The sequence below is a fragment of the Anomaloglossus baeobatrachus genome, unplaced genomic scaffold (assembly GCF_048569485.1).
Source record: "Anomaloglossus baeobatrachus isolate aAnoBae1 unplaced genomic scaffold, aAnoBae1.hap1 Scaffold_4203, whole genome shotgun sequence".
Taxonomy (NCBI): Eukaryota; Metazoa; Chordata; class Amphibia; order Anura; family Aromobatidae; genus Anomaloglossus; species Anomaloglossus baeobatrachus.
In genome coordinates this window covers 25,756-41,966 of record NW_027443539.1, presented here as the reverse complement: position 1 = coordinate 41,966, position 16,211 = coordinate 25,756, and the positions used below count along the sequence as shown (strand labels likewise).

Here is a 16,211-nt window from a genome sequence, read left to right as displayed (position 1 = left end):
TAGAGGGGGGCTTTCTCAGAGGGCTTTTTACAGTTTTTCTATTCCCAATTAGCCGTTTAAGTGTACTTATTGAAAGTAGTAATTCTTTCATAGGCCGCCCTTTCTTAGTATTTGACGTTCCTTATATTGCGGTATGAGGCTTCGCAGTAGGTTGCAAACATTCATCACCCATGACTGTCCCCAATTGAGCTCAGAAGCTCAATGTCTATCATGACCTCTCTTTTAGAATGTCCAAGAGCAAGCAAACTATTCCTCCAGGAGAGGGCGCCAACAGACTACTAAAGAGATCATCATTACTCAAAGAAAACCCCAAAAACCAATGCATGATAGGAATAAACAGGTAACTTTCTTTGGAGTGGAAGCGGAGAGATCGCACCAGATGCCAATTCTAGATCTTATCACACCTGTGGTCACTGCAGCAGCAGGTGAATCCACTTTGTCCAAAAGGGATCTATTCCATTCAATTGCAAATGATCTAGATAAGACAGAGAACTGCAGCACGGGGACATAGCCGAGTTGGTCAGGTTGAGTGGTGATGAGTTTGCTATTTGGATGAATAAAGAAAGTCAAAAGTGTGAAAGATAAAAAACAAAAGGAGGAAGTGTGAAAAGTGAATGGGCCAAATTGAGGTGCATATGAAGACGTATGCTTTCTTCCAATTCATTAAATCGGGCTAATATGAATCAGGTGAATTGAGTTCTGCTTTTGGAAACTGGGTTAAGAAGGGGTGCACCGTTCCTGGAGGTACTGCAATACCAGGTCAATGCGTGGAGTGGACAGAGCAAGCTCTTTTTCCATCTCCCTGTTCTAAAAATCCATTTAATATATGGTCCCCAGATAGGGGACGTATCAGATATTAAACTGATAAGAAACAGATACTACACTTGATCTTAGCCAAAGGCCGAGAAGCGATAACCAGAATTGGTTTGGGCCTCGAGTGGCACCCTGGCCTATGCCGGACACATCTTAGGGAGAGAGAGCGAGAGGGAGACAAACCCACGCCTACACAAGACATTTTGTCACCCAAGCCAACCCTTGAAAAGGCTGCTTTGCAGAGCAAAAACAAGAAGAATGGTGCGTTTTGCAGCCGCCGCCCACTGCAATGAATCTGAATAACTCCTCCTTTAGGGCGCAAGCAACTCCCCTCCCCCTTGCAGTCTTTCCAATTCACGATACAAAAAGACGGACAGGACAGGTTGCCTGACTTTCCGTCACTGCCACCCTTTGCCATCCTTACCCGTAGAAAGCCCTTTCATCATCCCCAAACCCTAATCTTTTCCCTTTCCTTCCCAGCCCCCAAACCCTGCCCTCTGTACCTTTCTCACCACCCCGCTTCCCTTCTCCTGTCATCCCCCTACCACCCGGGAAAAAAAGAGATTGCCCCCTCCTTCCACTAGCCCACCCTCCCACCCAAAGAACAACTTCTTCTGCGCAGCTTGTTTTCTAGGCAGCAGCGCTATTGTGATGTCATCGGGGGGCATTGTGACAAGCCGCCAGTGTTCCGTCTCTTCATGTTGTGCACAGTTCAAACGGAAAATACATCAACAGGCAGACTACAGAAAAGCTTACTATCAAAGGTTAGAGGGGGGCTTTCTCAGAGGGCTTTTTACAGTTTTTCTATTCCCAATTAGCCGTTTAAGTGTACTTATTGAAAGTAGTAATTCTTTCATAGGCCGCCCTTTCTTAGTATTTGACGTTCCTTATATTGCGGTATGAGGCTTCGCAGTAGGTTGCAAACATTCATCACCCATGACTGTCCCCAATTGAGCTCAGAAGCTCAATGTCTATCATGACCTCTCTTTTAGAATGTCCAAGAGCAAGCAAACTATTCCTCCAGGAGAGGGCGCCAACAGACTACTAAAGAGATCATCATTACTCAAAGAAAACCCCAAAAACCAATGCATGATAGGAATAAACAGGTAACTTTCTTTGGAGTGGAAGCGGAGAGATCGCACCAGATGCCAATTCTAGATCTTATCACACCTGTGGTCACTGCAGCAGCAGGTGAATCCACTTTGTCCAAAAGGGATCTATTCCATTCAATTGCAAATGATCTAGATAAGACAGAGAACTGCAGCACGGGGACATAGCCGAGTTGGTCAGGTTGAGTGGTGATGAGTTTGCTATTTGGATGAATAAAGAAAGTCAAAAGTGTGAAAGATAAAAAACAAAAGGAGGAAGTGTGAAAAGTGAATGGGCCAAATTGAGGTGCATATGAAGACGTATGCTTTCTTCCAATTCATTAAATCGGGCTAATATGAATCAGGTGAATTGAGTTCTGCTTTTGGAAACTGGGTTAAGAAGGGGTGCACCGTTCCTGGAGGTACTGCAATACCAGGTCAATGCGTGGAGTGGACAGAGCAAGCTCTTTTTCCATCTCCCTGTTCTAAAAATCCATTTAATATATGGTCCCCAGATAGGGGACGTATCAGATATTAAACTGATAAGAACAGATACTACACTTGATCTTAGCCAAAAGGCCGAGAAGCGATAACCAGAATTGGTTTGGGCCTCGAGTGGCACCCTGGCCTATGCCGGACACATCTTAGGGAGAGAGAGCGAGAGGGAGACAAACCCACGCCTACACAAGACATTTTGTCACCCAAGCCAACCCTTGAAAAGGCTGCTTTGCAGAGCAAAAACAAGAAGAATGGTGCGTTTTGCAGCCGCCGCCCACTGCAATGAATCTGAATAACTCCTCCTTTAGGGCGCAAGCAACTCCCCTCCCCCTTGCAGTCTTTCCAATTCACGATACAAAAAGACGGACAGGACAGGTTGCCTGACTTTCCGTCACTGCCACCCTTTGCCATCCTTACCCGTAGAAAGCCCTTTCATCATCCCCAAACCCTAATCTTTTCCCTTTCCTTCCCAGCCCCCAAACCCTGCCCTCTGTACCTTTCTCACCACCCGCTTCCCTTCTCCTGTCATCCCCCTACCACCCGGGAAAAAAAGAGATTGCCCCCTCCTTCCACTAGCCCACCCTCCCACCCAAAGAACAACTTCTTCTGCGCAGCTTGTTTTCTAGGCAGCAGCGCTATTGTGATGTCATCGGGGGGCATTGTGACAAGCCGCCAGTGTTCCGTCTCTTCATGTTGTGCACAGTTCAAACGGAAAATACATCAACAGGCAGACTACAGAAAAGCTTACTATCAAAGGTTAGAGGGGGGCTTTCTCAGAGGGCTTTTTACAGTTTTTCTATTCCCAATTAGCCGTTTAAGTGTACTTATTGAAAGTAGTAATTCTTTCATAGGCCGCCCTTTCTTAGTATTTGACGTTCCTTATATTGCGGTATGAGGCTTCGCAGTAGGTTGCAAACATTCATCACCCATGACTGTCCCCAATTGAGCTCAGAAGCTCAATGTCTATCATGACCTCTCTTTTAGAATGTCCAAGAGCAAGCAAACTATTCCTCCAGGAGAGGGCGCCAACAGACTACTAAAGAGATCATCATTACTCAAAGAAAACCCCAAAAACCAATGCATGATAGGAATAAACAGGTAACTTTCTTTGGAGTGGAAGCGGAGAGATCGCACCAGATGCCAATTCTAGATCTTATCACACCTGTGGTCACTGCAGCAGCAGGTGAATCCACTTTGTCCAAAAGGGATCTATTCCATTCAATTGCAAATGATCTAGATAAGACAGAGAACTGCAGCACGGGGACATAGCCGAGTTGGTCAGGTTGAGTGGTGATGAGTTTGCTATTTGGATGAATAAAGAAAGTCAAAAGTGTGAAAGATAAAAAACAAAAGGAGGAAGTGTGAAAAGTGAATGGGCCAAATTGAGGTGCATATGAAGACGTATGCTTTCTTCCAATTCATTAAATCGGGCTAATATGAATCAGGTGAATTGAGTTCTGCTTTTGGAAACTGGGTTAAGAAGGGGTGCACCGTTCCTGGAGGTACTGCAATACCAGGTCAATGCGTGGAGTGGACAGAGCAAGCTCTTTTTCCATCTCCCTGTTCTAAAAATCCATTTAATATATGGTCCCCAGATAGGGGACGTATCAGATATTAAACTGATAAGAACAGATACTACACTTGATCTTAGCCAAAAGGCCGAGAAGCGATAACCAGAATTGGTTTGGGCCTCGAGTGGCACCCTGGCCTATGCCGGACACATCTTAGGGAGAGAGAGCGAGAGGGAGACAAACCCACGCCTACACAAGACATTTTGTCACCCAAGCCAACCCTTGAAAAGGCTGCTTTGCAGAGCAAAAACAAGAAGAATGGTGCGTTTTGCAGCCGCCGCCCACTGCAATGAATCTGAATAACTCCTCCTTTAGGGCGCAAGCAACTCCCCTCCCCCTTGCAGTCTTTCCAATTCACGATACAAAAAGACGGACAGGACAGGTTGCCTGACTTTCCGTCACTGCCACCCTTTGCCATCCTTACCCGTAGAAAGCCCTTTCATCATCCCCAAACCCTAATCTTTTCCCTTTCCTTCCCAGCCCCCAAACCCTGCCCTCTGTACCTTTCTCACCACCCGCTTCCCTTCTCCTGTCATCCCCCTACCACCCGGGAAAAAAAGAGATTGCCCCCTCCTTCCACTAGCCCACCCTCCCACCCAAAGAACAACTTCTTCTGCGCAGCTTGTTTTCTAGGCAGCAGCGCTATTGTGATGTCATCGGGGGGCATTGTGACAAGCCGCCAGTGTTCCGTCTCTTCATGTTGTGCACAGTTCAAACGGAAAATACATCAACAGGCAGACTACAGAAAAGCTTACTATCAAAGGTTAGAGGGGGGCTTTCTCAGAGGGCTTTTTACAGTTTTTCTATTCCCAATTAGCCGTTTAAGTGTACTTATTGAAAGTAGTAATTCTTTCATAGGCCGCCCTTTCTTAGTATTTGACGTTCCTTATATTGCGGTATGAGGCTTCGCAGTAGGTTGCAAACATTCATCACCCATGACTGTCCCCAATTGAGCTCAGAAGCTCAATGTCTATCATGACCTCTCTTTTAGAATGTCCAAGAGCAAGCAAACTATTCCTCCAGGAGAGGGCGCCAACAGACTACTAAAGAGATCATCATTACTCAAAGAAAACCCCAAAAACCAATGCATGATAGGAATAAACAGGTAACTTTCTTTGGAGTGGAAGCGGAGAGATCGCACCAGATGCCAATTCTAGATCTTATCACACCTGTGGTCACTGCAGCAGCAGGTGAATCCACTTTGTCCAAAAGGGATCTATTCCATTCAATTGCAAATGATCTAGATAAGACAGAGAACTGCAGCACGGGGACATAGCCGAGTTGGTCAGGTTGAGTGGTGATGAGTTTGCTATTTGGATGAATAAAGAAAGTCAAAAGTGTGAAAGATAAAAAACAAAAGGAGGAAGTGTGAAAAGTGAATGGGCCAAATTGAGGTGCATATGAAGACGTATGCTTTCTTCCAATTCATTAAATCGGGCTAATATGAATCAGGTGAATTGAGTTCTGCTTTTGGAAACTGGGTTAAGAAGGGGTGCACCGTTCCTGGAGGTACTGCAATACCAGGTCAATGCGTGGAGTGGACAGAGCAAGCTCTTTTTCCATCTCCCTGTTCTAAAAATCCATTTAATATATGGTCCCCAGATAGGGGACGTATCAGATATTAAACTGATAAGAACAGATACTACACTTGATCTTAGCCAAAAGGCCGAGAAGCGATAACCAGAATTGGTTTGGGCCTCGAGTGGCACCCTGGCCTATGCCGGACACATCTTAGGGAGAGAGAGCGAGAGGGAGACAAACCCACGCCTACACAAGACATTTTGTCACCCAAGCCAACCCTTGAAAAGGCTGCTTTGCAGAGCAAAAACAAGAAGAATGGTGCGTTTTGCAGCCGCCGCCCACTGCAATGAATCTGAATAACTCCTCCTTTAGGGCGCAAGCAACTCCCCTCCCCCTTGCAGTCTTTCCAATTCACGATACAAAAAGACGGACAGGACAGGTTGCCTGACTTTCCGTCACTGCCACCCTTTGCCATCCTTACCCGTAGAAAGCCCTTTCATCATCCCCAAACCCTAATCTTTTCCCTTTCCTTCCCAGCCCCCAAACCCTGCCCTCTGTACCTTTCTCACCACCCGCTTCCCTTCTCCTGTCATCCCCCTACCACCCGGGAAAAAAAGAGATTGCCCCCTCCTTCCACTAGCCCACCCTCCCACCCAAAGAACAACTTCTTCTGCGCAGCTTGTTTTCTAGGCAGCAGCGCTATTGTGATGTCATCGGGGGGCATTGTGACAAGCCGCCAGTGTTCCGTCTCTTCATGTTGTGCACAGTTCAAACGGAAAATACATCAACAGGCAGACTACAGAAAAGCTTACTATCAAAGGTTAGAGGGGGGCTTTCTCAGAGGGCTTTTTACAGTTTTTCTATTCCCAATTAGCCGTTTAAGTGTACTTATTGAAAGTAGTAATTCTTTCATAGGCCGCCCTTTCTTAGTATTTGACGTTCCTTATATTGCGGTATGAGGCTTCGCAGTAGGTTGCAAACATTCATCACCCATGACTGTCCCCAATTGAGCTCAGAAGCTCAATGTCTATCATGACCTCTCTTTTAGAATGTCCAAGAGCAAGCAAACTATTCCTCCAGGAGAGGGCGCCAACAGACTACTAAAGAGATCATCATTACTCAAAGAAAACCCCAAAAACCAATGCATGATAGGAATAAACAGGTAACTTTCTTTGGAGTGGAAGCGGAGAGATCGCACCAGATGCCAATTCTAGATCTTATCACACCTGTGGTCACTGCAGCAGCAGGTGAATCCACTTTGTCCAAAAGGGATCTATTCCATTCAATTGCAAATGATCTAGATAAGACAGAGAACTGCAGCACGGGGACATAGCCGAGTTGGTCAGGTTGAGTGGTGATGAGTTTGCTATTTGGATGAATAAAGAAAGTCAAAAGTGTGAAAGATAAAAAACAAAAGGAGGAAGTGTGAAAAGTGAATGGGCCAAATTGAGGTGCATATGAAGACGTATGCTTTCTTCCAATTCATTAAATCGGGCTAATATGAATCAGGTGAATTGAGTTCTGCTTTTGGAAACTGGGTTAAGAAGGGGTGCACCGTTCCTGGAGGTACTGCAATACCAGGTCAATGCGTGGAGTGGACAGAGCAAGCTCTTTTTCCATCTCCCTGTTCTAAAAATCCATTTAATATATGGTCCCCAGATAGGGGACGTATCAGATATTAAACTGATAAGAACAGATACTACACTTGATCTTAGCCAAAAGGCCGAGAAGCGATAACCAGAATTGGTTTGGGCCTCGAGTGGCACCCTGGCCTATGCCGGACACATCTTAGGGAGAGAGAGCGAGAGGGAGACAAACCCACGCCTACACAAGACATTTTGTCACCCAAGCCAACCCTTGAAAAGGCTGCTTTGCAGAGCAAAAACAAGAAGAATGGTGCGTTTTGCAGCCGCCGCCCACTGCAATGAATCTGAATAACTCCTCCTTTAGGGCGCAAGCAACTCCCCTCCCCCTTGCAGTCTTTCCAATTCACGATACAAAAAGACGGACAGGACAGGTTGCCTGACTTTCCGTCACTGCCACCCTTTGCCATCCTTACCCGTAGAAAGCCCTTTCATCATCCCCAAACCCTAATCTTTTCCCTTTCCTTCCCAGCCCCCAAACCCTGCCCTCTGTACCTTTCTCACCACCCGCTTCCCTTCTCCTGTCATCCCCCTACCACCCGGGAAAAAAAGAGATTGCCCCCTCCTTCCACTAGCCCACCCTCCCACCCAAAGAACAACTTCTTCTGCGCAGCTTGTTTTCTAGGCAGCAGCGCTATTGTGATGTCATCGGGGGGCATTGTGACAAGCCGCCAGTGTTCCGTCTCTTCATGTTGTGCACAGTTCAAACGGAAAATACATCAACAGGCAGACTACAGAAAAGCTTACTATCAAAGGTTAGAGGGGGGCTTTCTCAGAGGGCTTTTTACAGTTTTTCTATTCCCAATTAGCCGTTTAAGTGTACTTATTGAAAGTAGTAATTCTTTCATAGGCCGCCCTTTCTTAGTATTTGACGTTCCTTATATTGCGGTATGAGGCTTCGCAGTAGGTTGCAAACATTCATCACCCATGACTGTCCCCAATTGAGCTCAGAAGCTCAATGTCTATCATGACCTCTCTTTTAGAATGTCCAAGAGCAAGCAAACTATTCCTCCAGGAGAGGGCGCCAACAGACTACTAAAGAGATCATCATTACTCAAAGAAAACCCCAAAAACCAATGCATGATAGGAATAAACAGGTAACTTTCTTTGGAGTGGAAGCGGAGAGATCGCACCAGATGCCAATTCTAGATCTTATCACACCTGTGGTCACTGCAGCAGCAGGTGAATCCACTTTGTCCAAAAGGGATCTATTCCATTCAATTGCAAATGATCTAGATAAGACAGAGAACTGCAGCACGGGGACATAGCCGAGTTGGTCAGGTTGAGTGGTGATGAGTTTGCTATTTGGATGAATAAAGAAAGTCAAAAGTGTGAAAGATAAAAAACAAAAGGAGGAAGTGTGAAAAGTGAATGGGCCAAATTGAGGTGCATATGAAGACGTATGCTTTCTTCCAATTCATTAAATCGGGCTAATATGAATCAGGTGAATTGAGTTCTGCTTTTGGAAACTGGGTTAAGAAGGGGTGCACCGTTCCTGGAGGTACTGCAATACCAGGTCAATGCGTGGAGTGGACAGAGCAAGCTCTTTTTCCATCTCCCTGTTCTAAAAATCCATTTAATATATGGTCCCCAGATAGGGGACGTATCAGATATTAAACTGATAAGAACAGATACTACACTTGATCTTAGCCAAAAGGCCGAGAAGCGATAACCAGAATTGGTTTGGGCCTCGAGTGGCACCCTGGCCTATGCCGGACACATCTTAGGGAGAGAGAGCGAGAGGGAGACAAACCCACGCCTACACAAGACATTTTGTCACCCAAGCCAACCCTTGAAAAGGCTGCTTTGCAGAGCAAAAACAAGAAGAATGGTGCGTTTTGCAGCCGCCGCCCACTGCAATGAATCTGAATAACTCCTCCTTTAGGGCGCAAGCAACTCCCCTCCCCCTTGCAGTCTTTCCAATTCACGATACAAAAAGACGGACAGGACAGGTTGCCTGACTTTCCGTCACTGCCACCCTTTGCCATCCTTACCCGTAGAAAGCCCTTTCATCATCCCCAAACCCTAATCTTTTCCCTTTCCTTCCCAGCCCCCAAACCCTGCCCTCTGTACCTTTCTCACCACCCGCTTCCCTTCTCCTGTCATCCCCCTACCACCCGGGAAAAAAAGAGATTGCCCCCTCCTTCCACTAGCCCACCCTCCCACCCAAAGAACAACTTCTTCTGCGCAGCTTGTTTTCTAGGCAGCAGCACTATTGTGATGTCATCGGGGGGCATTGTGACAAGCCGCCAGTGTTCCGTCTCTTCATGTTGTGCACAGTTCAAACGGAAAATACATCAACAGGCAGACTACAGAAAAGCTTACTATCAAAGGTTAGAGGGGGGCTTTCTCAGAGGGCTTTTTACAGTTTTTCTATTCCCAATTAGCCGTTTAAGTGTACTTATTGAAAGTAGTAATTCTTTCATAGGCCGCCCTTTCTTAGTATTTGACGTTCCTTATATTGCGGTATGAGGCTTCGCAGTAGGTTGCAAACATTCATCACCCATGACTGTCCCCAATTGAGCTCAGAAGCTCAATGTCTATCATGACCTCTCTTTTAGAATGTCCAAGAGCAAGCAAACTATTCCTCCAGGAGAGGGCGCCAACAGACTACTAAAGAGATCATCATTACTCAAAGAAAACCCCAAAAACCAATGCATGATAGGAATAAACAGGTAACTTTCTTTGGAGTGGAAGCGGAGAGATCGCACCAGATGCCAATTCTAGATCTTATCACACCTGTGGTCACTGCAGCAGCAGGTGAATCCACTTTGTCCAAAAGGGATCTATTCCATTCAATTGCAAATGATCTAGATAAGACAGAGAACTGCAGCACGGGGACATAGCCGAGTTGGTCAGGTTGAGTGGTGATGAGTTTGCTATTTGGATGAATAAAGAAAGTCAAAAGTGTGAAAGATAAAAAACAAAAGGAGGAAGTGTGAAAAGTGAATGGGCCAAATTGAGGTGCATATGAAGACGTATGCTTTCTTCCAATTCATTAAATCGGGCTAATATGAATCAGGTGAATTGAGTTCTGCTTTTGGAAACTGGGTTAAGAAGGGGTGCACCGTTCCTGGAGGTACTGCAATACCAGGTCAATGCGTGGAGTGGACAGAGCAAGCTCTTTTTCCATCTCCCTGTTCTAAAAATCCATTTAATATATGGTCCCCAGATAGGGGACGTATCAGATATTAAACTGATAAGAACAGATACTACACTTGATCTTAGCCAAAAGGCCGAGAAGCGATAACCAGAATTGGTTTGGGCCTCGAGTGGCACCCTGGCCTATGCCGGACACATCTTAGGGAGAGAGAGCGAGAGGGAGACAAACCCACGCCTACACAAGACATTTTGTCACCCAAGCCAACCCTTGAAAAGGCTGCTTTGCAGAGCAAAAACAAGAAGAATGGTGCGTTTTGCAGCCGCCGCCCACTGCAATGAATCTGAATAACTCCTCCTTTAGGGCGCAAGCAACTCCCCTCCCCCTTGCAGTCTTTCCAATTCACGATACAAAAAGACGGACAGGACAGGTTGCCTGACTTTCCGTCACTGCCACCCTTTGCCATCCTTACCCGTAGAAAGCCCTTTCATCATCCCCAAACCCTAATCTTTTCCCTTTCCTTCCCAGCCCCCAAACCCTGCCCTCTGTACCTTTCTCACCACCCGCTTCCCTTCTCCTGTCATCCCCCTACCACCCGGGAAAAAAAGAGATTGCCCCCTCCTTCCACTAGCCCACCCTCCCACCCAAAGAACAACTTCTTCTGCGCAGCTTGTTTTCTAGGCAGCAGCGCTATTGTGATGTCATCGGGGGGCATTGTGACAAGCCGCCAGTGTTCCGTCTCTTCATGTTGTGCACAGTTCAAACGGAAAATACATCAACAGGCAGACTACAGAAAAGCTTACTATCAAAGGTTAGAGGGGGGCTTTCTCAGAGGGCTTTTTACAGTTTTTCTATTCCCAATTAGCCGTTTAAGTGTACTTATTGAAAGTAGTAATTCTTTCATAGGCCGCCCTTTCTTAGTATTTGACGTTCCTTATATTGCGGTATGAGGCTTCGCAGTAGGTTGCAAACATTCATCACCCATGACTGTCCCCAATTGAGCTCAGAAGCTCAATGTCTATCATGACCTCTCTTTTAGAATGTCCAAGAGCAAGCAAACTATTCCTCCAGGAGAGGGCGCCAACAGACTACTAAAGAGATCATCATTACTCAAAGAAAACCCCAAAAACCAATGCATGATAGGAATAAACAGGTAACTTTCTTTGGAGTGGAAGCGGAGAGATCGCACCAGATGCCAATTCTAGATCTTATCACACCTGTGGTCACTGCAGCAGCAGGTGAATCCACTTTGTCCAAAAGGGATCTATTCCATTCAATTGCAAATGATCTAGATAAGACAGAGAACTGCAGCACGGGGACATAGCCGAGTTGGTCAGGTTGAGTGGTGATGAGTTTGCTATTTGGATGAATAAAGAAAGTCAAAAGTGTGAAAGATAAAAAACAAAAGGAGGAAGTGTGAAAAGTGAATGGGCCAAATTGAGGTGCATATGAAGACGTATGCTTTCTTCCAATTCATTAAATCGGGCTAATATGAATCAGGTGAATTGAGTTCTGCTTTTGGAAACTGGGTTAAGAAGGGGTGCACCGTTCCTGGAGGTACTGCAATACCAGGTCAATGCGTGGAGTGGACAGAGCAAGCTCTTTTTCCATCTCCCTGTTCTAAAAATCCATTTAATATATGGTCCCCAGATAGGGGACGTATCAGATATTAAACTGATAAGAACAGATACTACACTTGATCTTAGCCAAAAGGCCGAGAAGCGATAACCAGAATTGGTTTGGGCCTCGAGTGGCACCCTGGCCTATGCCGGACACATCTTAGGGAGAGAGAGCGAGAGGGAGACAAACCCACGCCTACACAAGACATTTTGTCACCCAAGCCAACCCTTGAAAAGGCTGCTTTGCAGAGCAAAAACAAGAAGAATGGTGCGTTTTGCAGCCGCCGCCCACTGCAATGAATCTGAATAACTCCTCCTTTAGGGCGCAAGCAACTCCCCTCCCCCTTGCAGTCTTTCCAATTCACGATACAAAAAGACGGACAGGACAGGTTGCCTGACTTTCCGTCACTGCCACCCTTTGCCATCCTTACCCGTAGAAAGCCCTTTCATCATCCCCAAACCCTAATCTTTTCCCTTTCCTTCCCAGCCCCCAAACCCTGCCCTCTGTACCTTTCTCACCACCCGCTTCCCTTCTCCTGTCATCCCCCTACCACCCGGGAAAAAAAGAGATTGCCCCCTCCTTCCACTAGCCCACCCTCCCACCCAAAGAACAACTTCTTCTGCGCAGCTTGTTTTCTAGGCAGCAGCGCTATTGTGATGTCATCGGGGGGCATTGTGACAAGCCGCCAGTGTTCCGTCTCTTCATGTTGTGCACAGTTCAAACGGAAAATACATCAACAGGCAGACTACAGAAAAGCTTACTATCAAAGGTTAGAGGGGGGCTTTCTCAGAGGGCTTTTTACAGTTTTTCTATTCCCAATTAGCCGTTTAAGTGTACTTATTGAAAGTAGTAATTCTTTCATAGGCCGCCCTTTCTTAGTATTTGACGTTCCTTATATTGCGGTATGAGGCTTCGCAGTAGGTTGCAAACATTCATCACCCATGACTGTCCCCAATTGAGCTCAGAAGCTCAATGTCTATCATGACCTCTCTTTTAGAATGTCCAAGAGCAAGCAAACTATTCCTCCAGGAGAGGGCGCCAACAGACTACTAAAGAGATCATCATTACTCAAAGAAAACCCCAAAAACCAATGCATGATAGGAATAAACAGGTAACTTTCTTTGGAGTGGAAGCGGAGAGATCGCACCAGATGCCAATTCTAGATCTTATCACACCTGTGGTCACTGCAGCAGCAGGTGAATCCACTTTGTCCAAAAGGGATCTATTCCATTCAATTGCAAATGATCTAGATAAGACAGAGAACTGCAGCACGGGGACATAGCCGAGTTGGTCAGGTTGAGTGGTGATGAGTTTGCTATTTGGATGAATAAAGAAAGTCAAAAGTGTGAAAGATAAAAAACAAAAGGAGGAAGTGTGAAAAGTGAATGGGCCAAATTGAGGTGCATATGAAGACGTATGCTTTCTTCCAATTCATTAAATCGGGCTAATATGAATCAGGTGAATTGAGTTCTGCTTTTGGAAACTGGGTTAAGAAGGGGTGCACCGTTCCTGGAGGTACTGCAATACCAGGTCAATGCGTGGAGTGGACAGAGCAAGCTCTTTTTCCATCTCCCTGTTCTAAAAATCCATTTAATATATGGTCCCCAGATAGGGGACGTATCAGATATTAAACTGATAAGAACAGATACTACACTTGATCTTAGCCAAAAGGCCGAGAAGCGATAACCAGAATTGGTTTGGGCCTCGAGTGGCACCCTGGCCTATGCCGGACACATCTTAGGGAGAGAGAGCGAGAGGGAGACAAACCCACGCCTACACAAGACATTTTGTCACCCAAGCCAACCCTTGAAAAGGCTGCTTTGCAGAGCAAAAACAAGAAGAATGGTGCGTTTTGCAGCCGCCGCCCACTGCAATGAATCTGAATAACTCCTCCTTTAGGGCGCAAGCAACTCCCCTCCCCCTTGCAGTCTTTCCAATTCACGATACAAAAAGACGGACAGGACAGGTTGCCTGACTTTCCGTCACTGCCACCCTTTGCCATCCTTACCCGTAGAAAGCCCTTTCATCATCCCCAAACCCTAATCTTTTCCCTTTCCTTCCCAGCCCCCAAACCCTGCCCTCTGTACCTTTCTCACCACCCGCTTCCCTTCTCCTGTCATCCCCCTACCACCCGGGAAAAAAAGAGATTGCCCCCTCCTTCCACTAGCCCACCCTCCCACCCAAAGAACAACTTCTTCTGCGCAGCTTGTTTTCTAGGCAGCAGCGCTATTGTGATGTCATCGGGGGGCATTGTGACAAGCCGCCAGTGTTCCGTCTCTTCATGTTGTGCACAGTTCAAACGGAAAATACATCAACAGGCAGACTACAGAAAAGCTTACTATCAAAGGTTAGAGGGGGGCTTTCTCAGAGGGCTTTTTACAGTTTTTCTATTCCCAATTAGCCGTTTAAGTGTACTTATTGAAAGTAGTAATTCTTTCATAGGCCGCCCTTTCTTAGTATTTGACGTTCCTTATATTGCGGTATGAGGCTTCGCAGTAGGTTGCAAACATTCATCACCCATGACTGTCCCCAATTGAGCTCAGAAGCTCAATGTCTATCATGACCTCTCTTTTAGAATGTCCAAGAGCAAGCAAACTATTCCTCCAGGAGAGGGCGCCAACAGACTACTAAAGAGATCATCATTACTCAAAGAAAACCCCAAAAACCAATGCATGATAGGAATAAACAGGTAACTTTCTTTGGAGTGGAAGCGGAGAGATCGCACCAGATGCCAATTCTAGATCTTATCACACCTGTGGTCACTGCAGCAGCAGGCGAATCCACTTTGTCCAAAAGGGATCTATTCCATTCAATTGCAAATGATCTAGATAAGACAGAGAACTGCAGCACGGGGACATAGCCGAGTTGGTCAGGTTGAGTGGTGATGAGTTTGCTATTTGGATGAATAAAGAAAGTCAAAAGTGTGAAAGATAAAAAACAAAAGGAGGAAGTGTGAAAAGTGAATGGGCCAAATTGAGGTGCATATGAAGACGTATGCTTTCTTCCAATTCATTAAATCGGGCTAATATGAATCAGGTGAATTGAGTTCTGCTTTTGGAAACTGGGTTAAGAAGGGGTGCACCGTTCCTGGAGGTACTGCAATACCAGGTCAATGCGTGGAGTGGACAGAGCAAGCTCTTTTTCCATCTCCCTGTTCTAAAAATCCATTTAATATATGGTCCCCAGATAGGGGACGTATCAGATATTAAACTGATAAGAACAGATACTACACTTGATCTTAGCCAAAAGGCCGAGAAGCGATAACCAGAATTGGTTTGGGCCTCGAGTGGCACCCTGGCCTATGCCGGACACATCTTAGGGAGAGAGAGCGAGAGGGAGACAAACCCACGCCTACACAAGACATTTTGTCACCCAAGCCAACCCTTGAAAAGGCTGCTTTGCAGAGCAAAAACAAGAAGAATGGTGCGTTTTGCAGCCGCCGCCCACTGCAATGAATCTGAATAACTCCTCCTTTAGGGCGCAAGCAACTCCCCTCCCCCTTGCAGTCTTTCCAATTCACGATACAAAAAGACGGACAGGACAGGTTGCCTGACTTTCCGTCACTGCCACCCTTTGCCATCCTTACCCGTAGAAAGCCCTTTCATCATCCCCAAACCCTAATCTTTTCCCTTTCCTTCCCAGCCCCCAAACCCTGCCCTCTGTACCTTTCTCACCACCCGCTTCCCTTCTCCTGTCATCCCCCTACCACCCGGGAAAAAAAGAGATTGCCCCCTCCTTCCACTAGCCCACCCTCCCACCCAAAGAACAACTTCTTCTGCGCAGCTTGTTTTCTAGGCAGCAGCGCTATTGTGATGTCATCGGGGGGCATTGTGACAAGCCGCCAGTGTTCCGTCTCTTCATGTTGTGCACAGTTCAAACGGAAAATACATCAACAGGCAGACTACAGAAAAGCTTACTATCAAAGGTTAGAGGGGGGCTTTCTCAGAGGGCTTTTTACAGTTTTTCTATTCCCAATTAGCCGTTTAAGTGTACTTATTGAAAGTAGTAATTCTTTCATAGGCCGCCCTTTCTTAGTATTTGACGTTCTTTATATTGCGGTATGAGGCTTCGCAGTAGGTTGCAAACATTCATCACCCATGACTGTCCCCAATTGAGCTCAGAAGCTCAATGTCTATCATGACCTCTCTTTTAGAATGTCCAAGAGCAAGCAAACTATTCCTCCAGGAGAGGGCGCCAACAGACTACTAAAGAGATCATCATTACTCAAAGAAAACCCCAAAAACCAATGCATGATAGGAATAAACAGGTAACTTTCTTTGGAGTGGAAGCGGAGAGATCGCACCAGATGCCAATTCTAGATCTTATCACACCTGTGGTCACTGCAGCAGCAGGTGAA

The 16,211-nt window shown here is 46.2% G+C and overlaps 10 non-coding genes across 10 annotated transcripts; all 10 read right to left on the bottom strand.

The window, feature by feature from the left end:
* Positions 1-722: 722 nt before the first annotated feature.
* On the bottom strand, positions 723-913 carry LOC142279021 (U2 spliceosomal RNA). Its single transcript, XR_012741779.1, has one exon. It is a non-coding gene; the product is annotated as a U2 spliceosomal RNA (small nuclear RNA).
* Positions 914-2,301: 1,388 nt separating this feature from the next.
* LOC142279017 (U2 spliceosomal RNA) lies at positions 2,302-2,492 on the bottom strand. Its single transcript, XR_012741775.1, has one exon. It is a non-coding gene; the product is annotated as a U2 spliceosomal RNA (small nuclear RNA).
* A 1,387-nt stretch (positions 2,493-3,879) lies between these two features.
* Positions 3,880-4,070, bottom strand: LOC142279016 (U2 spliceosomal RNA). Its single transcript, XR_012741774.1, has one exon. It is a non-coding gene; the product is annotated as a U2 spliceosomal RNA (small nuclear RNA).
* Positions 4,071-5,457: 1,387 nt separating this feature from the next.
* Positions 5,458-5,648, bottom strand: LOC142279015 (U2 spliceosomal RNA). The gene has a single exon (XR_012741773.1). It is a non-coding gene; the product is annotated as a U2 spliceosomal RNA (small nuclear RNA).
* A 1,387-nt stretch (positions 5,649-7,035) lies between these two features.
* LOC142279014 (U2 spliceosomal RNA) lies at positions 7,036-7,226 on the bottom strand. The gene has a single exon (XR_012741772.1). It is a non-coding gene; the product is annotated as a U2 spliceosomal RNA (small nuclear RNA).
* A 1,387-nt stretch (positions 7,227-8,613) lies between these two features.
* Positions 8,614-8,804, bottom strand: LOC142279013 (U2 spliceosomal RNA). Its single transcript, XR_012741771.1, has one exon. It is a non-coding gene; the product is annotated as a U2 spliceosomal RNA (small nuclear RNA).
* A 1,387-nt stretch (positions 8,805-10,191) lies between these two features.
* Positions 10,192-10,382, bottom strand: LOC142279011 (U2 spliceosomal RNA). The gene has a single exon (XR_012741770.1). It is a non-coding gene; the product is annotated as a U2 spliceosomal RNA (small nuclear RNA).
* A 1,387-nt stretch (positions 10,383-11,769) lies between these two features.
* Positions 11,770-11,960, bottom strand: LOC142279010 (U2 spliceosomal RNA). Its single transcript, XR_012741769.1, has one exon. It is a non-coding gene; the product is annotated as a U2 spliceosomal RNA (small nuclear RNA).
* A 1,387-nt stretch (positions 11,961-13,347) lies between these two features.
* Positions 13,348-13,538, bottom strand: LOC142279009 (U2 spliceosomal RNA). Its single transcript, XR_012741768.1, has one exon. It is a non-coding gene; the product is annotated as a U2 spliceosomal RNA (small nuclear RNA).
* A 1,387-nt stretch (positions 13,539-14,925) lies between these two features.
* Positions 14,926-15,116, bottom strand: LOC142279008 (U2 spliceosomal RNA). Its single transcript, XR_012741767.1, has one exon. It is a non-coding gene; the product is annotated as a U2 spliceosomal RNA (small nuclear RNA).
* Positions 15,117-16,211: the final 1,095 nt, after the last annotated feature.